The 25,270-nt window shown below is 52.6% G+C and overlaps 1 long non-coding RNA gene across 1 annotated transcript; it reads right to left on the bottom strand.

The window, feature by feature from the left end:
* Positions 1-18,697: 18,697 nt before the first annotated feature.
* On the bottom strand, positions 18,698-22,625 carry LOC105739106. Its single transcript, XR_001114974.2, has 3 exons — positions 21,281-22,625; positions 19,426-19,573; positions 18,698-18,975 (listed from the first exon to the last, which is right to left on the bottom strand). It is a non-coding gene; the product is annotated as an uncharacterized LOC105739106 (long non-coding RNA).
* Between the last annotated feature and the right edge of the window lie 2,645 nt (positions 22,626-25,270).

The following is a 25,270-nucleotide window of genomic DNA, read 5'->3' as shown; positions in this document are numbered from 1 at the left end:
CACAAGGCACCTGAGTGTTGACGCGGAAGACAGGTAAGCTTCCCGGCAGGTGCCTGTTCAATCTCCTGATTGTGCTGAAGGGGCCTCATGCATGCCAGCTAAAAACCCATAGGTTGGCATGTAATAGGGTTGGGGGGAGCACTGAACTGCCTCCTCCAGGAAGCCTTCCTGGGACAGGCAAAAAGGAGAGGTCTCTTTCTTTTTGGTCCACCCTGGCTCAAGGCCAGCCAATGTCCACAAGAGTGACCAAAGCTGGGACAGGCCCTGGGGCAGCCGTGTCCCTCAGGTCACTAGTCCATGACAGGGTCCCTCGTGCCCATCTTGTGCAGAAAGAACTCCATTGTCCAGGGGGCATAGCTGAGGGGTGAGTTCAGAGCCCAGAGATGTTGACCACAGGGCTGGTCATCGGCCTTCTGACCACAGCAGGAGGGAGTGGGGAACTGTGTGGTCTGTGGGGGCGAGGGGCAGGCACACACTTGCACACACAGGACTATAAGCCCAGGCACTACCCTCCTCATCCAAGCACACACTCCCCCGTGCTCCCCCCAGGACGCACCCTCCCTTTCTTCTTCTGCATTCCTGCTGGCAGATGCTCCATTCTTTTCTTCCCCAAGCAAGCCAGGGAGATCTCCACCTTCCGGGGTGGGGGGGCTCCGGACATAGCAAAAGTGGGGGGAAGCAGGGATGTGCCACCTGTCCCTGGGGGCAGGGGCAGCCCCTGGAGCCCCACCTACACTGGGATGAGAGCCCAGGGTGCTTTGATGTCCTGTGTGGTGCGCCTGTGGTGGAAGCTGCCAAGATTAACAGAGATGCACACACAGGTCTTTTGGCCAGGTCTGCAATTCCTGAGCTTGTTTCCAGATCAGAGCCCTCATCTTCCTTCAGAGACCTCTTCACTAATGGACCTCCCACCTCTTTCCTCACTGAATCTCTCCCCTCATTGAACCCCCTCTCCTCTCCCATCCCTATCCCTATGAGTCATCCCATCTCTGGGAGAGTGGTGTCCTTTCCTTCTAATTTCCATGGGCCCCAGAAGGTCTGGTCTACAACACAGACCTGGTAGGTAGTGGCTGAGACAGGTTGCACTGGTTTGCTTGTGCCCAACCCCCTAAAGACACATAGTGCACCTGTCACCACCACCACCACCACCACCCACCCTGTGCAGGCCCAGCCTGGGAAGGCCCATCTGGACTCAGGAAGTCCTGCCATTTCAGCAGGTTGAGGTTCCTGGGCCCCCAGGCTCCAAGTAGACCAAGGACTGGTAAGAAGTGAATGGCAGGTGGAGACTAGTAACCAGACTCTGAGTTGAACTTGATTTTGGCTCTGAATCTGTCTGAGGTGGAGTCCTATGATCTAGCCTTCTTCTTCTTCTTTTATTGTTTATTTTTTATTTTTTTGAGACAAGTCTTACTCTGTCGCCCAGGTTGGAGTGCAGTGGCACGATCTCGGCTCACTGCAACCTCCGCCCCAGGGTTCTAGCAATTCTCCGACCTCAGCCTCCCAAGTAGCTGGGATTACAGGTGCCTGCCACCACACCCGGCTACATTTTTGTATTTGTAGTAGAAACAGGGTTTCGCCATGTTAGCCAGGTTGGTCTCAAACTCTTGACTTCAGGTGATCCACCTGCCTTGGCCTCCCAAAGTGCTGGGATTACAGGTGTGAGCCACTGTGCCCGGCCGATCTAGCCTTCTTGTAGGATCATTCAAACACATCACTGTTTCCCTCATAAGCATCCCAAAGCAGGAGGAGGCCCATTCCCCCTTCCACCCTCTCTCAGCCCAGGAACAGCTCGCCCCAGAATGGCCTGGCTCTGACGATCAGGAACTCATTGTATCTGTACAGTCTCAATTCTGCCTGCGGTGGAGGAGACCCCACCCTAAGTGAAAGCAGGGACTGTGGGGTCCACGTGGGATTCAGGGAGGGTGGGAGAGTGAGACTCAAAGAGAGCCAGAGATAAAGACAGAAAGCCAGAGAGGTAAGCAATGGAGAGACAGAGAAGATAGAGGGAGGGATAGAGGAAGGGATGGAGGGAGGGAGAAAAAGAGAAAAGCGGAGGGAGGGAGAAAAAGAGAAAAGCGGAGGGAGCGAGAAAAAGAGAAAAGCGGAGGGGAGGGGAGGGAGAGAGAGGAGACATAGTGAAGAAGTGCTGAGCCAAGATGAGAGGAAGGAAGCTATTGGCCCCCCTCCCTCCCTCCCTCCCTCCCTGCAGCCACGCCAGGCAAAACTCCAGACACAAATGCATCCCAATGGGCGTCTGGCAAGGAGGCTCCAACTGCTCTGAGGTTCTGAGGTTCCACTGAGCTCACCTGGCCAAGTGTGTCAAAACTCCCACCAGCATCACCCCCGCACCACCTAGAAGCACTCTGAGCCCCACTCTGAAGATAATTCTGGGAATCAAAAAGAAGGCGAAACCTCGAAACCTGCCCAAGTCCCCTGAGAGGGTCTCAGGTCCTTCCCCAGTCCCCTGCATTGCTGGAAACCCTTTCCCCTAGAACAGAGCTACACTAACTGCCAGGAGGCCAGGCCTGTTGGCAGAAACAGAGATGACCCCCTCTCCCATCTTCCGCTTTGCCACGCCAGTGACTATTTGCTGACTGTCTCTTTCTTGTTGCTAATCGCTCGGCCCCGTCTAATTGGTAATTAGCCTTGCGAGCCCAGCCTGTGCTTGGCTAATTGCTGTTTGTCTCACCCTCATCTCCGGCAGCAGAGTGGTGCCAACACAGCCGCCTGGGCTGTATCCGGGCTGCTGGCATCCATGCCAGGTTCTGTAGAGGTTTCTGCAGCCCCACCCTGTTCTCTTCCAGGGATTTTGTGGGGTACAGGCTCCTTCAGCAGTAATGTCAGCCCTGAAGGTGGTCCCTGACAGTCCTTCTGGGCGGTTGCAGACTTGGGCCCCTGCTTTCATGCATAGTCCACGCCCAGTTATAGAAAAAGATGGCCATGAATGAGCTACAGCCCCTACTGAGGAGTGGAGTCTGGGGGGACTCTAGGGAGGAGGTGTCTGCACCGGAACTTAAGGATGTCTAGGATTTAACCATCAGAGAAGGGAGAAAGGACTTTTAAGGCAAATGGAACTGAAGGTTGTTGGCCCAGTGTGACCGAAGGGTCTGGAAAGGAGCCTGGAAAGGTAGGTAGGGCTGGGTTTGATTCTGCAAGCTGTAGGAACCATGGAAGGGTTTTGAGCTGGAGAAAGGTATGATCTGCTCTGCCCTGGGGGGATCATTCTGGAGGCCATGGTGAGGATGAGGATTGGTGAGGGGAGAAACCAGGCCAGGGTGAACCCTCAGGAGGCTGCTGCTTTTGGGTTGGAGGCAGAGAGGAGAGCAAGGGTGGGAGAATTGTTTTAGAAGAACCCACAGGATTTGTTGATGTACTGGAAGCAGGAGACACCCCCAGGGACGGTGTACCAAAGCTGTGATGATAGACTTCCAAGGACAACAAGGATCCTCTCCTCCCCACTAGCCCTGTTGGGAGAAGGGCAGGTGGCATCTCACCTGTTTTCCATGACTCATAGAGTAGCTTGGGACCCTTTTTTGAGAACTAAGTCTCCTGGTCTCTTTAGGAGCCTCTTAAGGAGATGATGTCATTGACACTGGCTGGGCCCTTACCATGGGCTGGTAACCAAGCACCAGCTTCTCAGAACTTCCTAGGAGAAAGCCACTATTATTATCTTCAGTTTTCACATGGGGAAACCGAGACTAGGGGAGATTAAGCCATCTGCCCAAGGCCACACAGCTAGTAAATGGTGGAGGTTAGATGCACTTAAGTCTCACTTCTCAGCCAGAACTTTAAACGTGACTTTGCAGTACCTCTCAACCTCCTGTGACAACTATGCTCATCTAGGGTTTGTTTTATTGACTGATTTATTTTAATCAAAATGGCACCAACCAGCTTGAACCCTCCACCTGTAATCCCTTTCCTTTTCAACTCTGTCCAAACCCAACCTATCCTTTTAAGCCCAGGGCAAAGCCTACCTCCTTCAGGAAGCAATCCTGGATTTTATAAGCCCCTCTCAACATGCTGGACATACTTGATTTTGAGTCTTGTAACAGCACTTTCTCTACTCTTTGCCCTCTCCCAGAGCCTCCTATAGACGGAAGACCCACCCTGCAGGAGGCCACACATGTGTTGTCCACATTGCCCTAGACTGCTCCGGGATGGGTCTCGTCCTCACTGAACAGCGAATGTCCTGAATCCCCTGATCATCTTTGGGTCACGCCCACTGCCACCTCACCTGGCACTGCACAGAGGCTAATGCCTGCCCTGTGGCTATGTTCTGAGCGATGCTTACCTGTCCAACTGGAGGAGACTCCTCTCACTTGCCATGCTGGACTCAAGTGGCTCCTGGCTGTCCCCAAAACTCAGGTTCACCCATCATCGCAGGGAGCTTTGGCTCTGTCCAGGATTGCCAGAAGCCTGAGCTGCTGGCTCAAAGATTGACCCAGAGCAGGAATTTCCCAAAGTGTTGGGGGCCTCTTGGAATGATTACTTTGAAATGGACCACACGTGGTTAGATGAGCAAGTCTTTGTGCTTTTATCAAAACCATCTTGTATTTTCCTTTCAGAGCCTTTATTTCCTCCAGCAGTGCTGGCTTCATGCCCCAGAATAAAAATGCACTAGTACTTTCCACCCAACCTGGAAGGGGCTCTGGTGGAAGCTGGTGGAGCTGCAGTAAAGAGGTGGGTGGGCAGAGAGGGGTGGGTGGGCATTGTCCTTTGCCTCCAAGCAGGCCCCAGACTAAAGCAATCAAGAACCAGAGGTTGGAGACCCCACTAAGGAAGGAACCTGGGAGAAGATTTAGCACAGGATTTTCAGCTGTGCTTGGGAGACTTGTGGGATCCTTACAGGTGCCTCAGGGGTTGTTGAAGGGCGAAAGATGGGCATTACTATTATTATTTTGAGACAGGGTCTTGCTCTGTTGCCCAGGCTGGAGTGCAGTGGTGCAAACATGGCTCACTGCAACCTCAACCTCCTGGCCTTAAGTGATCCTCCCACCTCAGCTTCCCTGAGTAGCTGAGACCACAGCGCGCACCACCACACCTGGCTCTTTTTTAAAATTTTTGTAGAGATGGGGTCTTGCCACATTGCCCAGGCTGGTCTTAAATTCCTGGGCTCGGCCGGGCGTAGTGGCTCACGCCTGTAATCCCAGCACTTTGGGAGGCCAAGGGGGGCAGATCACAAGGTCAGGAGATGAGACCATCCTGGCTAACACGGTGAAACCCCATCTCTACTAAAAATACAAAAAATTAGCCGGGCGCAGTGGCACGCACCTGTAGTCCCAGCTACTTGAGAGGCGTGAACCCGGGAGGCAGAGGTTGCAGTGAGCTGAGATCGCACCACTGCACTCCAACCTGGGCGACAAAGTGAGACTCCGTCTCAAAAAAAAAAAAAATTCCTGAGCTCAAGCCATCCCCCACCTCAGCATCCCACAGTGCTGGGATTACAGGCATGAACCACTGCACCCGGCCAAGGTGGGCATTATTGATCTTTGTGTTCCCCATAAGCATTCTGCCATTCCTGGTTTGCAAAGTCATTGGAGACAGGGGCGCTGCAATGAATCTTCCTGGATTCAACCCGGAAACTCTGTCCCTTACTGCGTGTGTGACTGTGGGCAGCTCACTGAATGTCGTCGTGTCTCATTTTCCCATCTGCAGTATCCGGAGGATGATAATTATCATGCTGTTTCAAGGTGGGTTGTGATGGTTGTGAAATCCATGGTAGCATGCCTGGTCTTCAGCAGGACTTTACAAAAATAGCCTACATTATTTTAACTATATGTTTTTGGGTTTTTTCCCCCTTCTCTAGCCCATCTGCCAGATTCACGAACAACTTGACCCAACGCAGGCAAATGCAGAGGATGTCCCATAACTGTCCCACTTCCTGGGAACCCTTCTTTGTGGCCAGCCAGGGCTCAGTGCAGAGAGACAGAAAAGAGCCAGGTGTCCCCTGACCCAATGCTTCCGGGAAGCGTCTCGGCCTTCCCACCTCTGAGAACATTCAGGCCTTTGAGCTGTGGCCCCTGCCTGCCCCAGTCCCCCCGGCCCGACAATGGGGGCTTCAGAGGAGCCTAGATGGCAGGACACACAGCCCCCTCTGTGAAGCGGAGTCAACCGCCAAGCTGGTGAGTCTGAGAAGACATTCCTCATGGGGCAGAGAAGGATGAAGGGAGGAGGCTGTGCATTGGCCCCTTGGCCCAGCCCTGACCCGAGGAGCCATTGCCACTGGGGCTTGGACAAAGGTCCCCTCTTCCTGCTCTCTGTCCTTTCGGTGCCCGCTCAGGGGATGGTGCCAACAAGGGTCTGTCCCAGGGCCAAGAAGGAAGGCATGAGGGTTGGATGATGTGAGGGGTCTCCTCCAGGTTTTAACACAGCACCCACAGTGCTGCTGGGTGAGTGGAGATGCGGGCAGGCGGCCAGCCAGGAGAGAGCATCTGTTGGAGCTTGTGGTGGCCGCAGGCTCAGGGACCCTTGCCTCCTTCCCTGCGCCCTCAGTCCTCAGCCCTTTGAGCCATCTCTTGAATAATATGTCCAGAAATCTCAAAATTCTCCTCTCCCCTTCAGGAGGTCTTCGTGGATTTATCAGGGAGAAGCATAGCTGAGTAAAGGAATTCTGGCACCACGTGACAACCATCTTCTTCACCAAGATTGGTGTCCTGGGATGTGGCTATCCCTGACCTTCTGGCAGAATGAGGGGAAAAGTCTGAACCAGGCAGTTCACCTTCCCCCAGTAGCACTCCTGTCAGGCCATGGAGAATAACAATAGCAAACATTAACTGAGCTTTTGCTAGGGGCCAGAACTTTACGTGCATTATCTCATTTAATCCTTGTACTAAGAGGTAAGTACCATTACTATTGCCAATATAGGAAACAGAAGCTTAGTGTGGTTAAGTGACTTGCTCAATGGCTGGAAGAGGTGAAGTAACCCACCTCAAGGTTGTTCAGGTAGTTAGCAGTAGAGCCAGGATTTGCACCCAAGCAGTCTAAATCCCGAGATTCATTTCACCAAAAACAGAAACCAGAGAATAGAATCCTGATCCCTGCAACAGGTCAACTGAGCCAGAACCAGTTCATTGCTTGATTCCTACAAAGGATTCTTGCTGATGAAGATAACAAGGAAGATAGAAAGAGGAGATTGGTAACAGTGAAGAAGAACGTGTTGATGAATAGGTGACTAGGAAATTCCTACCTAGGAGTCATTGAGTTGTTCATTCATTAGTCCATCATCCATCTCGGGAGCTCTGTTGAGTGGCCATAGAATGTAAATAACATGAGCTCTGGAGCCTGACAGACTGAGTTCAAATCCCAGTTCTGCCATGATTTCCTGTGTGACCTTGGGCACGTTGCTTCACTTCTCTGAGCCTCAGACTTCTCATCAATAAAATGAGGATAATAAATTATCTATCTTGTAGGGCTGCTGTGAGAATACATGTTATAATACATAGGAAGTGGTTTGTATGTTGCCTAGTACAGAATGAACACTCAATGAATGTTAGCTATTATTATCATTATTACTTCTACTTCTGTCCAGGTGCTGGGCTAAGGTACCAGAGTTACAAAATGAATGGTACTGCCTCTCTGATTGAAGAGATTAGTGGAAGAGATAGAGATAGACAGACACAATGTAATAGGTGCCAGGAGTGCGGCCTGTACAAATAGCCATGGGAACACTTGCTGTGCCTGAAGGACTAAGGAGGGCGTTCCAGAGGAGGTGACCTTATCTGAGACTTGAAGGATAAATAGGAACCTATTAAACAGATAGGAAAAGAAGAGATAAAGCCGGCTGGGTGCAGTGGCTCACGCCTGTAATCCCAGCACTTTGGGAGGCCAAGGTGGGCAGATCATGAGGTCAGAAGTTCGAGACCAGCCTGGCCAACATAGTGAAACCCTGTCTCTATTAAAAATACAAAAAGTAGCTGGGAGTGGTGGCAGGCGCCTGTAGTCCCAGCTACTTGGGAGGCTGAGGCAGGAGAACTGCTTGAACCCAGGAGTCAGAGGTTGCAGTGAGCCAAGGTCATGACACCGTACTCCAGCCCGGGGGACACAGCGAGACTCTGTCTCAAAAAAAAAAAAAAAAAAAAGAGTTAAAGCCATTCCAGCTAAGGGAACAACGAATGCAAAATGCTCTAGTGAGAAGGAGGCACCCTTAAGGGAGCAGTATGGATTTTGGCAGCCAGGAGGTGCTGGGTCTGGTTCTAGTGCTGGGTGTTGGGTGGGGATAGCGGCAGGAGTAAGTAAGGCTCTGTACCTTGGCGGGGCCTCCATGCTCTTCTAAGGACTCTGCATTTTGTCTTATTGACAGTCGGGAAACGTTTTGGGTAAAGGCAAAGTGTGAATTACGTGTAAGACGCTCTCAGCTAACCGAAACTTGAGAATTTAGATTGGCTCCATCTGGGCCTGGGAGAAATGGACCCAGACATCCCCCACAGGATATAAATCCCAAGAAACCAGAATCTTGTCCTAAGAAGAAAGCGGGGACAGGCAGGATGAGCACCAGGGCCCTTCGCTGCTCCAGCCTGACCAAAATCCTTGGAGACACAGATCTGGAATCTTGCCCGTGACAGTGCGAGGCTCTGTAGCAGTGATTCTCAAACATCAGCCTGCACTGGAATCCCCTGGGGACCTTGTTAAAAGGCAGATTCTGATTCAGCAGGCTGGGGTGGGGCCTAGGAATGTGCATTTCCAACAAGCCAAGCCCTCCCTTCCCCACCATGCCGATGCCGCTGATCCAGGAACCACACTTTGAGTGGTAAGGATCTAGAACCGTGGTCTGCCATCCTGGCAGTGCATTTAAGTCGCCTAGGGGAGGTTTTAAAAAGAAAAAGAAGGATGCCAGGGCCTCACCCCAGACCAGTTAAATCAGAATCTTTAGGGGTGGGGCCTGGGCATCCATAGTTTGAAAGCTCCCAAGTGACTCTGATGCATGGGCAGGATGTGAAAGGAGAACACTGCAGAATGTGCTCGTTCAGGCTGGGGCAGGGGGCTCAGAACTCCCTTCCCAGCGGATGATCTAGAAATAGAACGCACTGCACACAAAGTCCCAGCCCATGCCCTGTGAACAGCATTCCTGGTAACCCCAGGAGGGCAACCAAGGGGTATCCATATCAGGAAGGGAAAGGGGCAGGAAGGGCAGCCTCCTCTCAACTCTGTCCCCACCAGCCTCTTGGAAGTGGCTTTGTCCAGTGTCTGAGCCACTAGGCTAAATATAGCCCAGGCTGGGGGCTGAATTCATGCTATTGAAGCCTCTTGATTGCCCCAGCCCCAGCCTCAGAATCAGAGAGAGGCTGGGGAAGGGGAGGCTGGGAGAGAAGGGAGAAGGGGTGAGGAGGTGGGGAAGAGACAGGAGGTAGTTTGCTTGGCCAGTTGGAATGGGAAATATGAACAAGCTTATCTTTTAAAGCGAGGGTGCAATGTCGGGGGAAAAGAGAGAGATATTCCTTACTTAGTGCTGAACTATGTCCCTCAAAATTTATGTTAAAGTCCTAACCCACAGTGGGACTGTATTTGGAGACGGGGTCTTTAAGGAGGTCATTAAAGTTACATGAGGTCATTAGGGTGGGACCCCGATGCCACAGGATTAGTGCCTTTATTAGAGGAAAAGACACTAGAACATTCTCTCCCAGCACCCCCTAGCTCTTCTTGCCCCCACATCCCCCTTCTGCCTGCCCGCTTCCACCTCTTAGCACATGTACCAAGGAAGGGCCTTGTGGGGACATAGCAAGAAGGCAGCCAGGAAGGGAGCCCCCACCAGACACTGAATGGGCTGGAACCTTGGTCTTGGACTTCCAACTTCCAGAACTGTGAGAAAATCTATTTCTGGTTTTTGTTATTGTTGTTGTTTGTTGCTTTTTTTTTGAGACGGAGTCTCACTCTGCCACCCAGGCTGGAGTGCAGTGGCGCAATCTTGGCTCACTGCAACCTCCACCTCCTGGGTTCAAGAGATTCTCCTGCCTCAGCCTCCCGAGTAGCTGGGATTACAGGCATGTGCCACCACGCCCAGCTAATTTTTATATTTTTAGTAGAGACAGGATTTTGGCATGTTGCCCAGGCTAGTCTCGTACTCTTGACTTCAGGTGATCTGCCCACCTCGGCCTCCCAAAGTGCTGGGATTACAGGCGTGAGCCACTGTCCCGGGCCCAATTTCACTTGTTTAAGCCACCCAGTCAGTGCTGTTTTGGTACGGCAGCCTGAGCCAAGACAACTTGTAAGCAGAATCTGCCCATCCCTTATCCTTTTATCCATGTCTCCCAGAGCCAACGCCCCTTCCAGAAACTTCTTCAAAGGGGAGATCCTGTGATGGTTTATGTGTCAACTTGACTGGGTCACATGGTGCCCAGATATTTAGTTAAACATTATTCTTGGTGTATCCGTGAGGGTGTTTCTGGGTGACATTGACATTTGTGTCATGTCTGTAGACTGATGAAAGCAGATTGCCGTCCCCAGTGTTGGTGGGCCCCATGCAGTCCATCAGAGACTTGGATGAAACAAACACGGATAAGGAGGAAGTCACTCTTCTACCTGAATGCTTGAACTAGGACATTGGTCCTCCTGTCCTTTGATTGGAACCTGCACCACCAGTGCTCCTGGTTAAGGCCTTTGGGCTTGGACTGGAACTATACCACCAACCTGCTTTGGCCTCCAGTTTGTAGACAGCAGATCATGGGAATTCTCAGCCTTCATAATCAAGTGAGCCAATTTCTTAGAATAAATCTCTGTATTATGTGTGAGTGTGTGTGTGTTTATATCTATCTCTATTTCCTTCCTTCCTTCCTTCCTTTCCTTCCTTTCCTTCCTTTCTCCTTCCTTCCTTCCTTTCCTTCCTTTCCTTCCTTTCTCCTTCCTTCCTTCTTCCTTCCTTCCTTTCTCCTTCCTTCCTTCTTACTTCCTTCCTTTCGCCTTCCTTCCTTTCCTTCCTTCCTTTCTCTTTCCCTTCCTTCCTTCCTTCCTTCCTTCCTTCCTTCCTTCCTTCCTTCCTTCCTTCCTCTCTCTCTCCTTTTCTTTCTTCTGTTGGTTCTGTTTCTCTGAAGAACACGTGCTAATGCACCTTCACTTCCCTAAGCGTTGCTCGTCCTAGTCTCCCACCCAGTGCCCGTGAGGAAGTTCTTGTAACCTAATCACCATCCCTACAGCTGCAACTAGACATGCGCATGAGAAGAATGGTGCCTGAACTCCCAAACTACAAAAACACATCTCTTAAGAGAGGCATGGGGTGGGGACAGGGGACACAGCAGAGAATGGGCCAGCCTCACCCTTGGCCTCTTGCACACCCACCCCTCTCATACAATGTTACTTAGGCAGACAGGTACCCCAGAAGAACACACGGCGTCACCTACAGACACCCGGCATCCCTGGCACACAGCGTGCTGTGGCACCAAACCCACCCCCAGGAAGGCAGGCTCTGTGGCTGGTCCCCACCCAGCCTGCTGAGTGTTTAAGTGGTGAGTTTGCACAGCAGCAAGGCCAGAGGCACATTAAGGATTCACTTCCTGGCTGCAGCCAGCCTAGCTCAGCCTTCCTGTTAGAGGATTCTGTGGGCAGCCTCCATCCAGAGACACAGCTCTGCAAAACCACAGGCCTCCTCCCAGGCCCGAGCCCCCACCCACCCAGCAAGCCCCCTCTGGCGCCCAGGCAGGGGCTGTGCCTGCACCTCCTGCCAAGGCCCTTCCAGACGTCTTTGAGCAGCAGGCCAAAGCCTCGAGGGGTTTCAGGCTTGGGGGAGGTGTGGCAGAGCTGTCTCACTCTGCTGTCTCAGCTCCCACCCAGCACTGATGGTTAACAAGTCTGAAGGACTAATTGGTTTGATTACCTTACGGTGGGGGCGGGGGAGTGCGGCAGACCCTACCCTGTGAAGTCCTCAGTCCAGATCTGGTGGTTTGGGGGAAAAGGCTCATGACTTCCAGAGCCCCCACCCTGGGGAAGACAGTCCCTACCCCTTAGGGGCCCTAAGCTGATGCAGGAGACACAGCCCCTGCCCTCAGAACTCTGATCTGATGAGAAAGTGTGGACGCCCTGGAGATGGGTGAAATGAAGACAGAGAGGGTTGGCTGGGCTGAGACAGGTGCAGCGGGGGCTTGGGCGGGAGATGCCAGGGAGAAGAGGGTGTGGTGACAAGGCCAGAGCTGGCATCACTGCAGGTTTCTCTGAGGAGTTACCAGGGGAGCCCCCAAGGGCAAGAGCTGTGTCTTGTGCCTCACAGAAAGCAGGGGCCCTCTGCCTTCCTTGCTCCATGTCCTACTGCAGGGCTGGGGCCCCGGGAACTCACGGGCAGCTCCTCCCCTAGCTGCCCCTAACTGACAGAGGGGCTTCCAGGCTGCCTCAGGGCCCAGACCAGTCCAGCCTGTCTCCAAGCAGCGGCCCCTTTGACTGGGCTCTGGGTGTTGCCCCCATCACCTCACTTCTGCTCCTCTCATGTTTGCCCCACAGCCTCAAGTAAACCAGAAAATCAGCCTGGGGTGGGGGGTGAGAGGTAGGTAGTCAGTGTGCTGAGGGGAGGGGAGCCATTAGGGAGCTGAGCTGCTGTAGGACTAGGAGGATTCTAATCGATGGGCTCATGTTATATTTATCAGCCACAGTACTTAGGTGCTGCCCTAAGCAGGACTAATGGCCTCCCCATTGGAGACGCCATTACAGGAAGTGTGTCGGGGGGAGGGGTGCTGAGAGGAGATGGGCACCTGGCAGGGTCTGCTTCTCCTGGCAACTCCTCACAACCCCAGCCCCTGACACAGGGGCCTCGGTCCTGCAGGCTGTGGGGATTGGATGAGACTGCCATGGAGTGTGCACCATACTCTTCCCCTCTTCTCCACGGTCTGAATGGGAGAAGTTGCCCAGAGACCTTAACCAGAAAGTCACACCAGTCACCCCTGCCCTTCCTGCTTCCCCTGACTGAAGCCACACCCTCTCCACCCTCCACTGTCCGATGACAGCAATGTGGGCCAACCAAGTGGCTCAGCCTTTCCTGGGGTAGCGCCAGTAGCGGTTGCCATGGTGATCTTTCAGGGTGGTGGGTGTGGGGGTCTGAATTCTTCCTGTAAGAGCCTTAATTGCTCATTTATTTAGGGCAATTAGTCCCTGGCGACCCTCCCTTCCTTGACCCTGGCAATGGCTATTCTCAGCTCACAAAACATTCCACCAAGATGGGATATGGGGGCTGGTCCAGAATGAATGGGGTGGGAGGGGAGGAGGCAGAGTGTTGGGACAGAAGCTCCCAAAGTCTGAGAATCCACATTTAGAGGCTGACCTGGTCACACCGCACCGTGTCCTGTCACTGGCCCCTGCTCCCAGCATCGTCTTGGCCTCTTTGGCCGCCCATTCAGCCCTGGGGGTGGACCCGCCCTTCCACACTCCCAATCTTGGTGGCCTCGGGACAGCTGTGCTCCCCACCCATAGCACTACTGTCCTCCCTGGCCAGCCCCCAGTCGTGGTTGGCTCCCGCCATAGCTCTGTCTCTCCTCCTCATAGGCCGCAGCTTTCAGGGTAGCCCTTCCTGTCCCGCCAGGTCCCACCTTGTCCCAGCAGGCGGCCACAGGATCCCCTCATCCTGAGTCCCTGCTCTGTACTCCAGCATGCTGCTGCCCCCAGCATCTTAGTCCAGACTACTAGAACTGTCCCTCTGGAAGGCTGTCACTGCACAGATGGAGGAAACTGAGGCCCAGGGAAAGGAAGCTAGTCCAGGGTTCCTCCATGAGTCAGAGGCAGAGCCAGGACTGGAACTCGGAGCCCTTGCTTCCCTGTCTAGTGCTCATGGCACCACAGTGACCGCTCCTTTTTTAGACCACCCCTGCCAATGGCCCGTCTCTGTTGTCTCTCTCTTTGGCCCATCCTGATGACGGAGCCTCCTGGAGGCCCATCCATCGCAGCTTCTCAGCGATGCTCTGGCTCAGACTCTGGTCCTCTGGCTCCTCCAGGCTACAGACGCCTTTCCCCTGCCTTCTCCCTCCCCCACTGTGCTGTCCTCTGGGCTCTGAACTCTCCCTCTCTCAGGGAGCCCTTCATCTCCCTGGAGGAGGGGCCCCTGGGACAGGGGAATCCAGTTTAAAGCCCTTCCTGTGGCAATACCTGGGGAACTTCCAGTTCATCCACATCACCCAAGGGCCTCTTGGTCTAAAGCTGATGCAAGCAATGGGGGCCTTGGGGCTCAGACCCCTTTGTTTTTGTTTTTTTTTCCCCTTTTGGGTTTAGAACCTTTTTTGTTGTTGTTTTTTGAGACAGGGTCTCACTCTGTCACCCAGGCTGGAGTGCAGTGGTGCTGGCTCTGCTCCCAGCATCCTCTTGGCCTGTCTGGCCAGTGACTGAGGCTCACTGCAGCCTTGGTCCCTCAGACTCAAGCAATCCTCCCACCTCGGCCTCCCAAAGTGCTGGGATTACAGGCATGTGCCACTGTGCCCAGCCTGGAACCATTTTTGTAGGGCAAGTCACTTGAGTGGCTGGATCTCCTTGTGAAGAAGGATCACCCTCTAAACTGGTGACTTAGCCAGCTCCCCTTCCTTCTCCTTTCTGCCCATCTCATGCCTTCTTCACCTCCACCAGTGCCTGCCGCAGCAGCCTCCTTCCCTTCAAGTGTTCCTTCCTGTGGCCCTGGAAAAGCCCTTCATGGGGACAGTGAGGGGTGGGGTAGTGCCCAGGGGTTTGGGGACAGAGGATCAGGGGAGGCTGCCTGGACTCAGCCTTGGTGTCTCCTTGGCTCTGGGACAAAGAGAGCCATGTCGGGAGTGACCTCACCCTTTGGGCATCCTCTGTTGGACAAAAGGCCAATTGTTCCCCACACTGGAAGCAGGAGGCGGAGGATGACACTTCAGTCCTTGGACCCTCTTTGGAGCCCCTGCACTCTTGCCCAGGGCGTCTCAGCGTGGGGTGGGCAGGCCAGCACAGTGAGCCAGGCCTGACCCAATTTGGATGACAAGAGAAAGGCTTGAAATACCTGTTAAGTAGTCCCTCCTAGGGTCTAACCTCAATCTGGGGACGTGAAGGCTCACTGCTCTGAAGCTAGAGGTAGATACTCTGCTTTCTGCTCTTCCATTTTTCCAGCTTTGGCCTCCATTTAGGGGGAAGCTTTTCTTTTATTTCCTGAGAGAGCAGTAGTTTTCAATTTTTTTTTTCCAAAAGTATTGAGACCCTTCAAATAAAATCTTCCTAGAAGCCTGATCAGTAAAGCAGATGAAGCTGGAGCTACTTTGGCTGAGGTGGTGGGGATGGTGGGGTAGGGGGCAGAGACCTCCTCAAGCCCCTTTCCTCATCCCTCATCTTGCCCCATTTGAGCTCTTAGTTTAGATTTTCTTCTGGGGTAACTAAGCTTCAACTCTTCTTTGCCCCCCGGCTCCATCCTTCTATATCGTCTTGCCCACAGAGGTTCCATACTCTTACATCTCCCTGAAAATGAACTTCACCTCCCACTACACACACATCCTTTTCTCATCCATGTCCATCTGTACTTTCATAATCCTCCTTCTCCAGGAAGTCCTCCCTGACCTCTACTTTATGTCACTCCCCCTGGCCTCAGTTCATAGCTCCCTAAGCTGACTTCTGTCAAGGCCCTCCTTATGTGGGGCCTCCTTAAGGCTCTCCCTTCTCTTAGAAGCTCCTTGAGGAGAGACACCTTGTCTTTTCATCCTAGAATCCCTGCTTCCTGGCTCACAGCGGGGCCTTGTGGAAGGGAAGACATGAATGGCCTAGAGGGAAGCCCTCAGTTTGGGGTTGGGTGAGGCCTTGTGTGTGCTTGGCCGGGCAAACACTCTAGACGGTCAAAGTTGTGCCCACCCCCACGCATCCAGACAGCCCAGCCCAGACACTTTACCTCCCCGTCAAGAGCCACCACCCTCTCTCAACTGCAAGCCCCCATATGGGGTGGAATGGGGCATGGGGGGGATGGAGGAGAGGACTGCCCTCCAGATGTTGTTGGAAATCCAACACGTCCCCTCCACCCTCCCTCTCCCACTTCCCGCTCCATTTCCCCTAAATATTTACCGATTTTTATTTACATTCTTTGCCTGAGGTGCCCGGCCCCTGTCACGTCCCATTTGCATGCCCTCGTTCCCTCCTGCCAGCTCCCCTCCTCATCCCTCAAATCTGGAGCCAGGAGTTGTGTGTGGTTGGGTGTTGGGGGTGGTGAAACCTGCGGGCTGGTAGCTCTGGGAAGGGCTGGGCAGGGGGGTCAGGGGAGGGGTAGGTCAGCAACAGGGGCAGCTTGCCTGCAGACTCCCCCCTGCCCCCAATCTGGGATCGCTTTAGCCACCCCCCTTTGTTTCACAGGGACTTCTGGAAGGGACTGATGGATACCAGATGCCAGGAGCACCGTCACCCAAGGATGACTCTGAAGGTGGGGAGGAGGGAGAGCTGGGACAGACACAACAGGGGGTGAGACAGTTCTGTTCCTGGCTTGTTGGGTGGCTACTTGGGAGCTGCCCACCCACTCTGGGCCTCTGTTCTCCCACTGACCAAGGAGCCTGGAAACATGATTTTCCACTCCATTCCCAGGCTCCCAGCCCCACTTCCTCCTTTACCCGTCTTAGCTATTGAACCAATTTTTGTTGAACACCTACTATGTGTCAGGCCCTGTCTCTTGTGCTGACATGTCAGCAAAACGACAGACCATTATTCTTGCCCTGCGGAGCTTGCTTTCTCTTGGGAGAGAGTAAATAAATCATGGGGGATGTTAGAAAGTTATAAATTCCATGAGGAGGGGAAAAAAGCAAGGCGAAGGAAGTCAGGAGGGCCAAGAATAGGGCTAGGGAAGGGTTGCAGTTTTACATAACAACGTCAGAAGGCAAGACTTGAGCAGAGCTTTGCAGGAAGGGAGAGAGTGAGAGTGGAGCTGGGTAGGGAAGGAGGTTCCAGACAGAGGAACAGCCTAAGAAGCATGCGATGCTCTGCGGACCGGGAAGAAGGCCAACATGGCCTCAGCAGTGGGAGTGGCAGTGAGGGGCATAGGAGAGGAGAGCAGGGAGGATGGTTTGTGGGTTTTTCTGAGTGGGATGAGAGCCTCTGCAGGGTTCTGAGCAGAGAGTGACACAAGCAGACCTGTTAATGCAACAGGGTGATTCCTGCCTCCCTTGCAACGCCCCCTCCGCTCTGGTCACACTGCCTGTCCTTATCTTGCTGTCTCCTGCTTCTCAGCTATTACCCTGGGATGTGGTCCTCTCTCCCTATGATTCTCTGCCTGGACTATCTCCCTCCCAGGTAGCCTGTGGCTTCTATAAAGCTCATCTCCTCCTGGAAGCCCTCCAGGATTGCTCAGAGGAGTCTGACTGGCTCTGCCTGCACAGTAGATGTCCTTTTCTTTCTTCCTTCCCATGGGAGGGATGCTAAAAAGGGAGATGGTGATGCCTCCCTGGGGCCACTCAAGAACCAAGGGAGGCCGGGCGCGGTGGCTCACGCCTGTAATCCCAGCACTTTGGGAGGCCGAGGTGGGCGGATCACGAGGTCAGGAGATCGAGACCATCCTGGCTAACACGGTGAAACCCCGTCTCTACTAAAAATACAAAAAATTAGCCGGGCGAGGTGGCAGGCGCCTGTAGTCCCAGCTACGCGGGAGGCTGAGGCAGGAGAATGGCGTGAACCCCGGGGGGCGGAGCCTGCAGTGAGCCGAGATAGCGCCACTGCACTCCAGCCTGGGTGAAAGAGTGAGACTCCGTCTCAAAAAAAAAATAAATAAATAAATAAAAGAACCAAGGGAGGGTGAGCCATTTTCTAGAGGTGCCTCCCCAAATAGCCAATATCCTGCCTCTCATGAGCCTTTCTCCTGAGTTTTTCATGGACACTTCTGCCTTCCGTTTCCTTCCTCTTCATCCTTCTCCTTCCCACCAGAGACACCTTCCCTCCACCCTGTAAGCATGTAAGCAAGGGACTGAAGCCTCCCACTTCTCTTCTCTGGGGTGTGTCTGGGGAGGACCGTCTCAAAAGTAAGGAGGTAGCAAGCGCTGGGCTCCCAAAACCCAAAGACCAGACCCCTGTGAGAGTACAGCAGCAGTGCGACTGTGGCGGGATTCACTGCTCTAACTGGCACCCTCCTCCATGCCCTCCACACCCAGTCTCTGGGGGGCTGCTTGCTATGGAGCAAAGTCTGTTTGAAAATAGTGACCAATTGCTGGCCCAAGCACAGAGGTGGTGGCATCCTCCTCCAGTGGGGCACAAACTGTGGCTTCCCCAGCTAGTCTCGGGGACTTAACCATCTTCCCTTCCCAGGGAGCCGAAGGCTCTGAGCTCCTGGTCCTGGCTTGGTAAATAACCATCTTCCCACCCTGGGGAGCCAAGGGCTCTGAGCTCCTGGTCCTGGCTTGGTTAAGGATTTGCTCACTCATTCGGGCCCCACTCAAACAACTATTTATTGAGCACCTACTATGTGCCAGCACCGGGCTAGGCTGGCTCTTGCCCTCATGGAGCCTGCAGCTTAATGGGGAGCAGACATCAATCAAGTAGCCACCCAAATGCAGTCAGGATGACAGCTGTGGTCAGTGCCAAGAAAACGAAGAACATGATGCCCTAAGAGTATGTACGGGGGATTTGACTGGCCAGGGAAGCTGGGGGCCTTCCTCAAAAAGGTGACGTCTGAGTTGAAACCTGAGGGGATGGAAGAACAGCCCAGGCAGAGGAAATAGTATGTGCAAAGGTCCTGTGGCAGGAGGGAGCATATACAATGTGCTGGGAGAAGGCAAACAAGGCCGGAGTGCAGAGAGAGGAGTGAGAGGTGGATGGAGACTGACAAGGCGAGGCCTTCTAGGTCATGTTTAAACCCTTGATCCAAGAACAGAGGAAGCCTCTTTGCATTTTGGAGTTGTGTTGGGTGTGGAGGGGGTGACATGATCATCTCAAGTTGGCTGTAGATCGGGGGTAATGACAGTGGAGGTGGAGGTGGGAATCCTGTTAGGAGGCGGTGGCAGTGGTCCAGGAGAGAGCTGATGCTGGCTTGAACTAGCAGTTGGCAGGGGATTAGATGAGGGTGGTGTCAAGAATGACGGCTGGATTCCTGCCTGCAGCGTTTCTCACCTGTAAAGACGAAAGAAACAGCTCTACTTTCTCCTGGCGACAAATGAATTAACGGAGACAAAAATTATCTCAGGCAGGCATTGGTGTGAGCTGTGAGAGTAGTGTGGCTTGCTCTCCCCAGACAGGTAGTTGTATCTTGGTTCTACCCCACATCCTTCAGGCTACCCATACCCATAGAGAACCTGATGATAAAACCTTGTACTGAAAACCTCAGTGAGCATGATTTAGATTAGACTGCTGCCAACAGGGCTGGAGGAAGCTGTTGGTGGAACCAGGGCCAGGGGATGAAAGAGCAGACAGAATCCAGGTGGAGGGCCACATGCCTGGAGCACAGGAGAAAGGCTGTAAACACCTCACGGAACAGTTCAGGATCTGGTGAAGCTGGCAGTGGCCTGGGAATTAAGAGAGCCCAGGTGGAGGGAGCTTCAAAGGAGATTCCATACTCTGTACCTGCAAAGGTGATGCTCTTCAAAAACCTCAACCTGGGCCGGGTGCAGCGGCTCATGCCTATAATCCCGGCACTTTGGGAGGCCAAGGCGGGTGGATCACGAGGTCAGGAGTTCGAGACCAGCCTGGCCAATATGGTGAAACCACGTCCCTACTAAAAAAAAAAAAAAAAAATACAAAAATTAGCCGGGCGTGGTTGCGCGCGCCCATAGTCCCAGCTACTCCAGAGGCTGAGGCAGGAGAATCGCTTGAACCCGGGAGGCAGAGGTTGCAGTGACCCGAGATCATGCCACTGCACTCCAGCCTGGGTGACAGAGTGAGACTCTGTCTAAAAGAAAAAAAAAAGAACCTCCACATCTTACAGCTCACCTCCTGGAGCCCCTGGCTGATGGAGGAAATAGAGCATGCCCAGAACACAGGGAGATGGAGTGGCCAGGATGCAGAGTATAGGCACAAGAGCTGGGCAGGCACACAGGGAACACGCCTGTGGGGGTGGAGATGACTTGAGGGGCCTTCCTAGAGGAGAAGGAAGAGGTGGAGAGAAGGAGGAGATATTCAGATGGATTTGGGGAATGCTGGATATGTCAGTCTTCTCTGGCTCAGCTGCGGTTTGCTCATTTAAGCCGACAGTGAGTTGGATGTTGAGTGATATTGTCACCCCCCTCAACCCCAATTCAGCACCTCCCTCCAGGATCCCACGTTGCTGTCAGTTTCCAGGCCTTTAGTAAAATGATGGTGGGCTCATCATTCAGCCCCCTCATTACCCTTTCCTCCTCTCCCGCTCCAGTTTATAACTCCACCCACTTTGGAAGATCTGCATGCTCTGCTCCCTATTCCCACCTGCGCCTCCCTGACCAAGGCCCAGAGTAGCCCCCATAGTGAGCACCCACTTGGCTGGGAGCTCAGGGTCTACTGTGCCTCTGGTTCACATGTTGGCATTTGAGGAGGGCCTGAGTCATCTTGGTCTTCCCTGAGCATTGCTCTACCCCAAAAGAGGCCCCTGGCGCTAGGCGGACAAACCTTGGCCTTAGGTGTTGAAGTCAAGTGCAGGAAGGATTTCCTGGGTTACAGACGGTGACAGCTGAGGGTGTGGAATTCGAGGAATCAACTTATGTGCTCCATGTTGTGTGGAAAGTCCATAGCTGAGGGCTTGGCTGGGGGAGGGTATTGCCTCAGAGAGGAACAGGGACCACAGCAATAGACGGACAAACAAATGGCTGTCAGCGCCACCCACACAGCCAGACGGAACATTTGCATCTCACTGTGAACACAGCGCCTGGCCCAGGGTGGTCCTCCAGTGAATGCCTATGGAGAGAAGAGAGGTTTTGGTTCCCAGTTCAATTTTCCTCTTAGTCTTCCTGATCCTCTAGTTCCTTGTCTACCAGATGGAGTGGTAATCTCTACTTCTATCTTATCAGATTGTCATGAAGAATAAACTAACCAATGATGGCAAAAGTGCTTTCTTTGTAAACACTTTGTAAACTCTATATGAAAACATACAGGAGGCCCGAGCCCAGCACAGTGCCTGGCCCACAGTGGCTGCTCAGTATTGAATAAATGAATGAATTACCTAATCCCTACAGACAGTATGCTCTCCACAGGCACAGACCCAGCCTGTTTCTCCTCAGCACTGTTTCCCCAGTTCCTAGCATGGGGAAGGTGCCTGACAAGCATTTGCATGGAATGAATGAATGAATGGTGAGACTTAATCCTACCTTCGGGGATCTTCGAGAACTTTGGAGGTGGTGAGGCTGATACCCCAGGGCAACAAACCACGCTGGCTCAACAACCCTGAAGGCAGCTATTATTTCCCCATTTTCAGATGAAGAAACAGGCTTAGAGAGATTGAGTGACTTACCCAAGGCCCCACAGCACCTAGTCAGTGATGAATCAGGATGGGAACCCCGGACTTGGTCTCCGATGCCCATGCTTTTCCTACCACAGAAGGCTCCTGCTGCTGGGGATCCGGTGGAGTGCTGGCCTCTGTGACCATCCCCTGGACAAGCTGGAATGTTCTTTTGTGGTGGGAGGGTATGTCATAACTGCACAGCATCTCAGTGACTCTGCAGCAGGAGGCTGCTGGGTTCACTAAGAGGCCACGATTCACTCAGGATGTGCCAGGTCCAGAAACACACACGTGCCCAGGACATCTGTGTCTAGATGAAGAGACTGAAGGCAGAAAGGAGAGCTGCTGATGGACTTTCCTGACCCACAAGTCTCTGTCATGTCTGCACACAGCTAGCACCTTCCCTTTTGCACCCTGAGCCACCTCAGTCTCCCACAGACCATGTTCCCTTGGGCGGGGACTCATCACACAACCGCTGCCCTTCCCCTCCCTGACTGAACTTCAGGCTCTACCATGCAGCTCACTGCTTCCCAAAATATGTTCTGTGGGACTATGTCTTGGGCTGTTTGTAGACATTGCTTGCAAAAAGATTGCCTATGATGGAAAAAAGCTTTGGAAATCTGTATCAAATATGCTGACCTGGCTGCATGCTAACCTGGCTGCATGCTAACCTTGCAGGACTTCTCAGATCCCTTAGTATGCTCATGGGGAATGTGAATCTCCAAGGGCTGGGGAGCTTCAGTAAAGAGCATTTTCTAAATTTATTTTGGCCCTAAGCTGTTTCTTCAGGAGCATCTCTTGGGACTGATGTGCCCCAGGGAACTCTTGGGAAGTCACTGCTGTAGCTGTGGAGAGTCCCTGAGGTGTTTCAGCAGAGTCAGAGGATCTGATCAGTCAGTGTCTTAGGAAGACTGTAGGGTGGACTGGAGGAGCCAAGATGGGAGGCAGAGAGGGTACTTAGGAGGCTGCATCAACAGTCTGCAAAAGAGGAAAAGAGCCCTCCTGCCAGCCAGGCACCATGCCAAACTGGGGTGTCTGTCTTCAATGAGCTTGCAGTTGAAGCAGGTAGGCTGAGCACCCACCAGGAGCTCTCCTCCAAGGCAGAAGATGCTAAGTGCTGCAAATGGAGCCGCATCGTCAATCCAAGAAGACTCTTGATAACTTATTCAACTGGCACTCCGTGGCTTTGGCCGGCTTCCTTTCATTTTCCTTTTCAGGAATCAATAAGTAATTTGAAGTTGTCAGGTGGTACTTCGTTGTTGTTTTTTTAACCCTCATTGATAGGGTTGATGGTCTCAGTGTTCATTCCCAAAAGTCACGTGAGGTCAATCTACTGCCTCACTGGGGCATTGCAACTGAATGGGCAGACTTGGCTCTAAGGCTTTAAAGTGGTAAATGCCCAGTTTATTTTTAGTCTATTGTGTTGTCACAGGTTCAGTTCCATGGCACTGAGGAGAGTTTAGGTTCGGCCGGGCCTAGGGTATAGGTAGGACATAATAACATCTGCATCCTCTCCTGCCCCCTAGCCTCTGCCCCTATCTTGCACTCACTCTGCAGCTCCATTTCATGGGATAATGTAATAGGCTAATGCCGCACCCCCTCCCCCTCCCCAGGTGGATCAGGGAGCAACCAGGTCCCCAGAAACACTGGACAAAAGCAGTCTTTCTTTTTTTTTCTTTTTTTTTTTGAGATGGGGTCTCACTCTGTCACCCAGGCTGGACTGCAGTGGCGCGATCTCAGCTCACTGCAACCTCCGCCTCCCTGGTTCAAGCGATTCTCCTGTCTCAGCCTCCCAAGTAGCTGGGATTACAGGCACATGCCACCATGCCCAGCTAATTTTTGTATTTCTAGTAGAGACGGGGTTTCACCAGGTTGGTCAGGCTGGTCTTGAACTCCTGACCTTGTGATCCACCCACCTCGGCCTCCCAAAGTGCTGGGATTATGGGCTTGAGCCACCGCGCCCAGCCCGAGCAGTCTTTCTTCACTGTCCCTCCAAAGAGTCAATGTGGGAGACTGCCTGTTCTGTGTTAGTCTTCCATCTGCAGCTTGGCTATTCATTCAACGATTGTGGCTGTCAGGGTACTTTAGAGCGAGCACTGGGCTGCGAGTCAGGACATTTGGGATCCGGTCCTGCCTCTGCCACTACTGTGTGACATTCTCTGGGCCTCAGTTTTCTCGTATGGATAATAGATATTTGGGTCTTTTCCTTTGACTTGCTGTGATTCTCCTGAAACCCCTTCCTCCAGAGATCATCGCTGGGTTCACATCTGGGGACATTGGAAACACCTTGGGAGGCCGAGGTGGGCGGATCGCCTGAGGCCAGGTGTTCGAGACCAGCCCAGCCAGCACAGTGAAACTCTGTCTCTACTAAAAAGATAAAAATTAGCCAGGCTTGGTGGCACACACCTGTAATCCCAACTACTCAGGAGACTGAGGCAGGAGAATCGCTCAAACCCAGGAGGCAGGGGTTGCAGTGAGCTGAGATTGCACCACTGCACTCCAGTCTAAGTGACAGAGTGAGACTCTGTCTCAAAAAAAAAAAAAAAGGAAACACCTTCTCCTCCCTGCCCCAACAGGTTGAATTGGAATGGGATCCTTTCCCTCAGTCCCTGTCTCTCTTTGGAATCAACCTGGAAAACAGATTCGTTTCCAACATAAAAATCTAGTTGAGTCACTCCCCTCTTCTCTTCAACAACCTTCAGTGACTCCCTATTGGCTTCAGGATAAAAGCATCTTTAGAATGACGTAAAAGGTCCTTGGTGATCCAGCCTCTGCCTACTCTCCAAGCACCTCTCCTGCCTCTTGGCCACATTAGGCTTCAGCTTCCTGAATCTCATTGCAATTCCCCAAAAGGTTCATGTCCTATCCCTGTGCCTCACGCATGGGGGTTGTTTTTTTTTGTTTGTTTGTTTGTTTGTTTGTTTGTTTGTTTGTTTTCCTGCTCAGAAGAGCTTCCTCCTGTTTGTTTGTCTCACAAGTTCCTATTTGGCCTTCAAGTCTGGCTCAAGTTCTAGCTCCTCCATAAAGCCTTCCCTGTTTTCTGAGCACTTACTAGGTGTAACTCACTGTGTCAAGCAGTCTCCATGCATCATCATTTAATTCTCACAACTCCATGAGATGGGTGTGATTATTTTTCCCACTTTACAGATGTGGAAACTAAGGCATAGGTAGGGCATAGTAATACCTACATCCTTCCCTGTCCCCAGCCTCCACCCCTATCCCACAGTCGCTCTGAAGCTCTGGTTCACGGGGATAATGCAATGGGCTAATGCAGCACCCTCTTCACCTCCCCAGGTGGATCAGGGAGCAACCAGGTCCCCCGTAAGTAACTTGCCCAGCATCACAAAATGAGCAGTCAGGATCAAGACCTCACTTCTTTCTGGCTCCAAAAGCCAAAGTAAGTATTCCCTTACTTCTGGATCCTGTCCCCATGCAGATTGCAGCTTGTATATACCAACCATCAACAATCACTCTTTTACTATGTGGTTCTTGTGTGTTTGCATGTCTGTAGTCCCACTAGACTGGAAGCTCCTTGAAGGCAGGGCTGTGATGATTAAGTTGGTATGTGCTTGACACATCACGGATGTGCAATTAATGCTGGGTAAGGATGAAAGAAAGTGGAGGGGAAGACTCACTGGATTCCCTACTGGAGCCCACAAAGCCTCTCACCCCAAAGCCTTGTGTAATTAGTTTGTAATTAATTAGCAATTAGTTACCTATTGCTGCTGTAATGAATTACCACAAATTTAGTGGCTTATAAACAAATTGAGCTCAGAGGTCAGAAATCTGAAATGAGTCAGCAGGGCTGGTTCCTTCTCAAGTGGAGAATTTGTCCCTTGCCTTTTCCACTGACTAGAGGCTGCCTGCATTCCTTGGCTCATGGCCCCATCCTCACATCACTCCCACCTCAGCTTCTGTCGTCACATCTCTGTGAGTCTCCTGCCTCCCTCTTTCCCTGATAAGAATACTTATGATGACACTGAGCTCATCCAGACCATCCAG

The sequence above is a fragment of the Nomascus leucogenys genome, unplaced genomic scaffold (assembly GCF_006542625.1).
Source record: "Nomascus leucogenys isolate Asia unplaced genomic scaffold, Asia_NLE_v1 Super-Scaffold_258, whole genome shotgun sequence".
Taxonomy (NCBI): Eukaryota; Metazoa; Chordata; class Mammalia; order Primates; family Hylobatidae; genus Nomascus; species Nomascus leucogenys.
The sequence above is the reverse complement of the archived record's forward strand: the minus strand, read 5'-3'. Positions and strand labels throughout refer to the sequence as shown.